At 36.1% G+C, this 9,119-nt stretch overlaps 1 long non-coding RNA gene across 1 annotated transcript; it reads right to left on the bottom strand.

Annotated features, from left to right (window-relative positions):
- Positions 1 to 4,107: 4,107 nt before the first annotated feature.
- LOC138903706 (uncharacterized) lies at positions 4,108 to 7,469 on the bottom strand. Its single transcript, XR_011413062.1, has 3 exons — positions 5,912 to 7,469; positions 5,499 to 5,568; positions 4,108 to 4,682 (listed from the first exon to the last, which is right to left on the bottom strand). It is a non-coding gene; the product is annotated as an uncharacterized lncRNA (long non-coding RNA).
- Between the last annotated feature and the right edge of the window lie 1,650 nt (positions 7,470 to 9,119).

Below are 9,119 nucleotides of genomic sequence, written 5' to 3'. Positions count from 1 at the left end.
AATTTAGAACATGATACTGCAATTCAATCAAAGCATGGAAAGACTCTAAGTAGCCTAAACCGGTACATTACTACATACAGCCCGTATACCCACTCGTCACCTCGCGTACATGGCTTTCACATAGCACAAATGAATCAATCAATACCAATCCTAAGGGGTAGTTTCCCCACACAAAGTTAGGCAAGATACTTACCTCAACTAGGCCAATTCAACACTCAAAAATAACTTTTTCCTTAAAATTCGCTTCCACGTGGCTCCAATCAAACCAAAATTGACTTAATATCATCAAAAAATACTAGGGAAATCAATTGCAATAGATAAAGCTAAGATCTTTACATTTTTCCTAAAATGTCAACAAAAGTCAACCTGTTGCACGCCCACTCAAAATTCAGGTCCAATGGTAGATTCCAACTACCCATGACCCCACGAGTTCATATATGTTATTAGTTTCAAAATCCGAGTCCAAATCGACTCTCAAAACTCAATTTCTTATTTTTCAAAAATTTGACAAAGTTTCACAAATTTTCACTTTCATTCACATGATTTTGATGATAAAATCTAAGATATGTTGATGGAATATGATTAGAAATAGATTAGAATCACTTACCCAAGGTTTGTAGGTGAAAATCCCCTCTCTAAATTGCCTCGTACAGAGTCTAGGGTTTTAAAATGAGAGATGAGAGATAAAATCACGACTTTCAGCCCTTATGTTCAGCTCCAGTTATCGCAATTGTAACGATCCGATCGGTCATTTTGAGCTCCAGCAAGTCGTTCGGCAGTTTAAGGCCTTGAGTAGCTTCACTTCGAGTATTATGACTTATACGTGTGGTCGGAATTGAATTTCGGGAAGTTCGGAGTTAATTTGAAAAGAGAATTCTAATTTCGGAAGCCTTAAGTTGGAAGAATTGATTAAAGTGTGATTTTTGAGTAAACGACCTCGGAACTGGGATTTGAAGGTTCCAACAGGTTCGTATGATTATATTGGACTTGGGCGTATGTCCGAATCGGGTTTTGAATGACCCGGGAGTGTCTCGGCGCCTACTGTAGAAGTTGGCATTTTGGAAGAATTTCATAAATTTGGGTTGAAGTGTATTTTAATGTTATCGATGTCTGTTTTGGGATTCCGAGACTGGGAATAGCTCTGTAAGGTGATTCTGGTATTTGGGGCGCGTCCGGATATGGATTTGGAGGTCCATAGGTTATTTTGGGATCATTTGGCGAAAGTTAGAAATTTAAAGGTTTTTGAAAAGATTGACCGGGAGTGGACTTTTTGATATCGGGGTCGGATTCTGATTTTGGAAGTTGGAATAGGTCCGTAATGTTGAATGTGACTTGTGTACGAAATTTGAGGTCAATTGGACGTGATTTGATGGGTTTCGGCATCAAATGTAGAAGTTTGAAGTTCTAAAGTTCATTAAGTTTGAATTAAGGTGTGATTCATGATTTTGATGTTGTTTGATATGATTTGAGGCCTCGAGCAGGTCCGTGTTATGTTATGGGACTGGTTGGTGTGATTGGACGGGGTCCCGGAGGCCTAGGGTATGTTTCGGGGTGGTTTCGGATCATTTCGGGTTGTTTTGGACTGCTGTTGCTGGTATCTGGTGTCCTTCTTCGCGAACGCGAAGGAAGTCCCGCATTCGCATAGAGGAAATTTGTGAGGCTGCTGGGTTGGCCTTTGTGAACGCGAGCAAGTGGACGCGAACGCGAGGCAAGAGCTGGGCAAGCCTTCGCGAACGCGGCCAAGGCGACTCGAACGCGAAGAAGAAAGGGGGAGATGGGCCTAAGGCCATTTGGCCTACGCGAACGCGTAGAAGGGAACGCGAACGCGAACGCGAACGCGAGGGGTTTGGGCTCGTGGGTGATTTTTACCGAACTTTCAAGCAGAGTTAAGAATTGTTATAAACTGGATTATAAGGAGTATTAGAGTATATATTTATGAATTCGCACATTTATTGACTAGTTTTGGAGCGTTGGGCATCAACTGGAGTTGTTGGAAAGATGTTGGAGCCTGTTATGTGTCTTCGGAGCGAGGTAAGTCTCCTTTCTAACCTTGTAAGAGGAAATTAACCCCATAGGTGAATCAAATTATTATGTGCTTCTATTTGTGGGGCTACGTACGCACGAGGTGACGAGACTCCGTGCGTAGCTACTATTATGCTTATGTTCGGGTGGTCTAGGACCCATATCATGTTGTACTTGCGATGTTTGTCCCCTACCTGTTAATTTAATTGTTTAAAATATTTAGAAACTCAATAAAGGAATTGTAAAAAGGTTAAACTTCATTTACTTGATCGTTAAATGAGAATTTGAATTTTCTGAAATATTTGCCCCTTAATAAATCCTGAATTGGTTGTTTAATGTGTTTATTTCTCTTTTGTGGAGCGGGCCGAATGCCTCGATAGCAGATAGATGCATCTATGGTTTGTGTCGTTCGAACTTCGACAGAGCACAGTTTAAATATTATGTTGGATCGGGTCGTACGACCTCGGCATGATTTGCGCATGATATATTTTTGGAATTGATGATAATTAGTATTGCTTCATTGGCCTGAAATACAAAATGATAAACGATGAAAAATAAATTTGGAGATTTCTTATTAACAAAAGAATTGTTTACTTATTTCATGATATTAAGCTTACAATAGTTTTATGTAATCCATGCTTAATTATATCATTGATATTTTATTTATAGCCCATAGTAAGTGTCCAAGTCGACCCCTCGTCACTACTTCTTCGAGGTTAGGCGGATACTTACTGGGTACACGTTGATTTACATACTCATACTACACTTGCTGCATATTTTTTTGTGCAGGTGCATTTATGTTTAGCGGCCTTGTGAGAGAAGAGGCATGTAGGCATGCGGAGACTTAGATGAGCTGCATTCCATAGTACGACCTGCAGCCAACAGAGTCTCCCTCAGAGTATTTAAATATTTTTTCCTGTCCAATTTGTATTCCGGACGGACGTTGTATTTTATTTTATATTCCTAGTTGATGCTCATGCACTTGTGACACCGGGTTTTGGGGCGATTATGGGCTGCACTTTATTGGAATTGTTAAAAATATTATTATTTACTCTGTAAATTCCATCTTTTACTATTTAATTGAAGGAAATATAATTTCAAAAATATTAAAATGAGAACCAAATTAAGTATTTATTTTTCGCTTGCGTGACAGCGGTGTCCGACGTCATCACGACCCTTAATAGATTTTGGGTCGTGACAGCAATTGCGAATTGCGAACCCTCGCAATTGCGGCACTTACAAGCCTGGGACGCTCTTCGCAAATGTGAAGATGGGTTCGCAATTGCGAACCCTGCTGCCCTCGCAAAAGCGACATAGTTGTTGCAAATGCGAACTACCCAAAATCCCAGATCACTTCGCAATTGTGACACCTGAGGGCCCCCTGCTACGCTCACAAATGCGACCCTTGTGTTCGCAATTGCGACACCTGAGGCACCAGACACCAGATTTTTGCCAATTTTAGTCCAAAACACTCCGGAACATGTCTGAAACTCATCTGAGCCCTCGGGGCTCCAAACCAAACCTCCACACAAGTCTAAAAATATCATATGAACTCAATCGCGCAATCAAAACACAAAAATAACATCTAAAACTACGAATCGAACACTAAAACGGATGAATTTCAAGGTAAAGTTCAAGAATTTCTAGCATTACAACTAAACGTCTGAATCTATCAAAATTTCAAATGACACCATATTTTGTAGGCAAGTTCTAAATACCATAACGGACCTATTTCAAGTTCAAAAATTAAATTCCGAGCTTGATATCTAAAATTCAATCTACGGTCAAACCTTTCATCTTCAAATTGCCAAATTTTGGTAAATCAACCTACGAACTTTCAAAATCAATTACGGGGATACGCCCAAGTCCAAAATCACAATATGAAGCTATCGGAGTCATAAAAATATAGTTTCGGGGTCATTTTCACAAAAGTTAAAGTTTGATCAACATTTCTAATTTAAACTTCTAAATTAAGAATTAAAGGGTCCAAATCAACCCGAAAGCTTTCCGGAATGAAACTAACCAACCCCGCAAGTCATAGAAATTATAAACACAAATGTGTGAAGCATAAAAGGGGATAACGGGATGAAATTACATAAAATGACCGATCAGGTCGTTACAAAACAGTAAAATTGATAATCCTAGGATTAATACAACATACCAAACAGTGAATAAGAAATAATACTAGCATAACTAATTTTAGTATAAATAATCCTAGAATAACTAATCTTAGCACAACTTGTCTTCAAACCAAACGATCCCTTAGTGTATCGTCACGACTCAGAATTCCCACCGCCAGGACCGTGATGGCGCCTAACATTTCACTTGCTAGGCAAGCCAATATTAGAGAATCATTAAAACAATCCTTATTTCATTAAGTAAATAACAACAATTAGCTAAGATGAAATATAGCGAGTGCGAAATAATATAAAAACTGCATTAATTTATACCACCCGGATCTAGAGTCACAATTCACGAGCATTCTAGAATTCACTACAAGTAATAGTCTGAAAGAAATACAACTGTCTGAATGAAAGAAACAGTAGAACAGAAAAGATAGACGGGGGCTTCAAGGTCTGTGAATGCCGACAGATCTACCTTGAGTCTCCGGATAGTGGTCCAATAGCAAAATCTCAATCAACCCGAGCCGGTACCAAAATCTGCATAAAAAGTACAGATTGTAGTATCAGTACAACCGACCCCATGTACTGGTAAGTGTCGAGCCTAACCTCCTCGAAGTAGTGACGAGGTTAAGACAAGGCACCTACAATCAACATGTACATTTTAACAATGTATATATATATAACAGTAATGAAGAACTAGACAGAAAATATTGGGAGGGGGGAAACATGCTGGGGGATATACAAAATAAGGAACTACTGCAGAATGATAGCTGAAACAACCAATATACTATGAATCAACAACAACAACGAATATAGTAAAGGAAAAATGCACGGCATCACCCTTCGTGCTTTTACTCTTAATCTCCCCATAAAAACAATAGAAACGGCACGGCATCACCCTTCGTGCATTAACACTCACAATATGGCACGGCATCACCTTTCGTGCTTTTACACTCACAATATGGCACGGCATCACCCTTCGTGCATTAACACTCTCCCTTACCATAATGCAATGCATGAATAACAACAGGGAGATAGAATAACAAGTACAAGCCTTACTTCAACATTTGACTCCACAATATCAATCTCAACTTTTAAATAATTACTCAATTATCACCAGAAAATTCGTAAACATGACAAGAACGATCAAGTTAACAACACTAGTCTAAACACGTAACAATTTGGCATAGGAAAGAGACAATATAAGAAAAATGGAAGAATATAGGGAAAGCACGTAAATTGGCGGTACATAAGTACTCGTCACCTCACATATACAACGCTCACATGAATTTCACATAGCAAATAATTTGAGGTTCCTAATTCCCTCAAGTCAGGGTTAGACATAACACTTACCTCGCTCTGAATGCCACTTAATACTCAATCACAGCTTTTCCTCTAGAATCCACCTCCGAACCACTCGTATCTACTCAAAAACGACTCAAAAATATCAAATATTGCTAAAGGAATCAATTATATTGCATAAATTATATTTTTCAAATTTTTATTCAAAAAGTCAAAAATTGACCCCGGGCCCGCTTGGTCAAAACCCGAGGTTCGGACCAAAATCCATTTACACATTCATCCGCGAGCCCGGATATATAATTGATTTTGGAATCCGATCTCAAATTGAGGTCTAAATCCCCAAATTTCTGAAATTCCTAGTTTCTACCCAAACCCTTAATTCTACCATGAAAACTCTAAATTTTAGGTTGAAAATTCATGAAATGTAATGGGTAATTGAAAAAAAATAGTTTAGAATCACTTACTGACACTTTGGGAAAGAACATATCTCTTGAAAATCGCCTCTAGCCCGTTTGGTTCTTGAAAATGTGAAATAATGGCTAAATTCTGTTTTTGATTCTGTTTTAAGTGCTGGGCGACAATGTTCATCGTGAACGCATGAACACTGTCGTGTTCGTGAAGAGCAGCCTCCTAAGGACTTACGCGATCGCGGGAGGCTTTACGCATTCGCGGGAGATTTTCAGCCCGCCTTACCTTCGCATTCGCATAGAGTTTCCCAGGTCCCCTGCCCAGCCTAGCTAAAGCTATGCGTTCGCGTTCGACGGGTCGTGTTCGTGTAGAGCAACTCCCCCCAATGCTCCGCGTTCGTGACCATCGTCTCGCGTTAGCATAGAGTAAAATCCTCCCCAGCCCAGGTTCCCTTTCGTGATCGCGAGAGTGACTACGCGATCGCGAAGCACAACATATCAGATACCAGATACAGCATAGACACACCAGATTTTCTAAGTCTAAAATATCCTGTAGTCTATCCGAAACTCACCAGATCCCTCGGGGCTCCAAACCAAACATGAACTCAAGTCAAAAAACATCATACGAACTTGCTCGCTCGATCAAATCGCCAAAATAACACCTAAAACTACGAATTTAGCACCAAATCGAATGAAATTTTCAAGAAAGCTTTAAAATTCCTATTTCCACAACTGGACGTCCGAATCACGTCAAATCAACTTCGTTTCGCACCAAATTTCACAGATAAGTCATAAATATTACATTGGACCTATACCGGGCTCCGAAACTAAAATACGGACCCGGTATCAATAAGGCCAAACATCAACCAATTCATAAAAAATAATTGATTTTCAGACTTTAAAATTTTCATCAAAACTTCATAACTCGGGCTAAGGACCTCGGAATTCGATTACGGGCATACGCCCAGGTCCCATAATTCGATACGGACCCACCGGGACCGTCAAAATATGGATCCGGCCCCGTTTACCAAAACTATTGACCGAAATCAACTAAAATCAACTTTTAAGGCAAACATTCTTATTTTCATCAATTTTCAACATAAAAGTTTTTCGGAAACACGCTCGGACTGTGCACTCGAGAAGGGTAAAAATGAAATTTTTAAAGTTTTATAGTGCAGATTCGAGTTATAAAACATAAGATAACCTTTTGGGTCATCACATGTATAGAGAGAAATTCTCTACAAATTCAGCCATGTATAAAGAAAGAAAATATTGCAACAGATATTTATTTTTCTAACTCATGAGACGATTTTGACAAAAATACCTTTCTTGATAAAAGATAGGTGTCAAGTGAATTGTTGGAACAATTGCTAAAATTATTTCTTGACTTCATGGATGCAGTTTTCTTGGGAAAGTCTATATTAGCATAAAAGGCATTTGCTTCTCCTAGAACGTATGAATTGATAGCCAAATAAGAACTCAGATCGGAAGGGGAAGAAATTTGCACCAGCACCCAAAAGAAGAAAAATATAAGGATTTCAGGCAGATGCCAGAATACGAAACGTTTGTAACCGTAAAGTAATTTAATAGTAATTTTTAAAAGTTGAGTAGTCTGAACAGGTGCAACTATGTGGAGAATTAATGAGGTAAATAACATCTATATATATATATTACTAAAAGGAAGAAAGTCTAGCGGTCTAGCCTAAGATTATAGTGGCAGTGTAGGAGAAAGACATGTGGTAGTTTTAGAACAAAAATAGTTAGATTAGTTAATAATTAGTTACTTTTTTGAATTTGGATTAAAAATAATTAAATATCAATATATTTTTAAGGAAATTATTATACAAAAAGCAGGAAAAATATATAAATAAATAACTTCAATGTAGAGATATATAAAAGGATGAGGCTAATTTATTTTTTGAGATGAGATTTTTTGAATAATAATTCATATGGTCATGATATATGTATAAGATCACTTAACTAAAAATATTATAATAGATAAAAGTAATGACAAAAACATAAACAATAATTACAAGAAATAAATAAAAAATATAAAAATATAATAGAAATTATGATGTAGTTATACTTATCTATGTATAATAAAAGGAGAGACAAATACACCATACTAAGACAAGTGGCAACATAATAAAAAATCACTTGATAATTTTTGAATAAAAAAATAGTCATTCATAAGATTCACCAAGTGTCAAGATACTACAACGCCACTAGATAAATTTAACAATTATTCATGAAAAAAATTTAAACACCAAAAAAATAACCAAGAAAAAATTATAAAAACAGTAAATAATATACATAAGTATTATTTGTAAATGTAGATAATTAAAGAATGTAATTAACAGAAGGCTCATCTCTTTAGACTTTTGAACAAAATAATAAAAGGCTTCTCTCTTTATATTTTTAATGAATGCAAAATTACAATTTTATAAACAAAATAAGAATATTTTAATTATAAGTAAAATACTTTTTATATTAACAAAGGATATTTTATCAAATAGTAAACTAATAGAGGCAACATAAAAACATAAAGATACCAAATAATGAATAATGCAATAATGATAAGTAATAATGAATAAAAAAGAGAAAGAAATATTTACATTTTTTTAAGGAAGTAATAAGTTTTATATATTAAAAGTTACTTATTCTGAAACCTATTATATTTTAAGTTGGCAAGTTACCAACACATAATATAACTCCACGCGCGTGTTTGCCGTAAAAGATATCACACCTTAGATATAGTTATTTTCTCATTGCTATTTGGTCAAAGGTCATTGGTTATAAAGTTATAATCCATATCTATATTAAATTAAATATATAGTATTTAATTATTATTAAAACGAGAATCTATTTATTGTATTCTACTTGCTCAAAATTTTGAAAAATATTATTAATTGATATTTTTGAATCTAAACTATGGTCAAGAATACTATATTAAATGGTAAGATATAATATTGTATGATAGAATTCTCTAGAAAAATTTTGAAACAGTATTGAGAAAAAGTCACTTGGCACTTTTGGTAAAAATCTAAAAATATTTTTAATAAATTCAATTTATATATCTATATATCTATATCTATACCTATAGATAGATCCACTCATCAACCTTTCTTCTATATTCCTGTCACGACCCAAAATCCATTAAAGGCCGTGATGGTGCCGGACAACGCGGTCAGGCAAGCCAAAAATAAATACTTAATTTTGTTCTCATTTTTAATATTTCTGAAATCATATTTCCTTCAATTAAATA

Source organism: Nicotiana tomentosiformis, chromosome 12 (assembly GCF_000390325.3).
Source record: "Nicotiana tomentosiformis chromosome 12, ASM39032v3, whole genome shotgun sequence".
NCBI lineage: Eukaryota > Viridiplantae > Streptophyta > Magnoliopsida > Solanales > Solanaceae > Nicotiana > Nicotiana tomentosiformis.
This window is presented reverse-complemented; position numbering and strand designations above follow the sequence as displayed.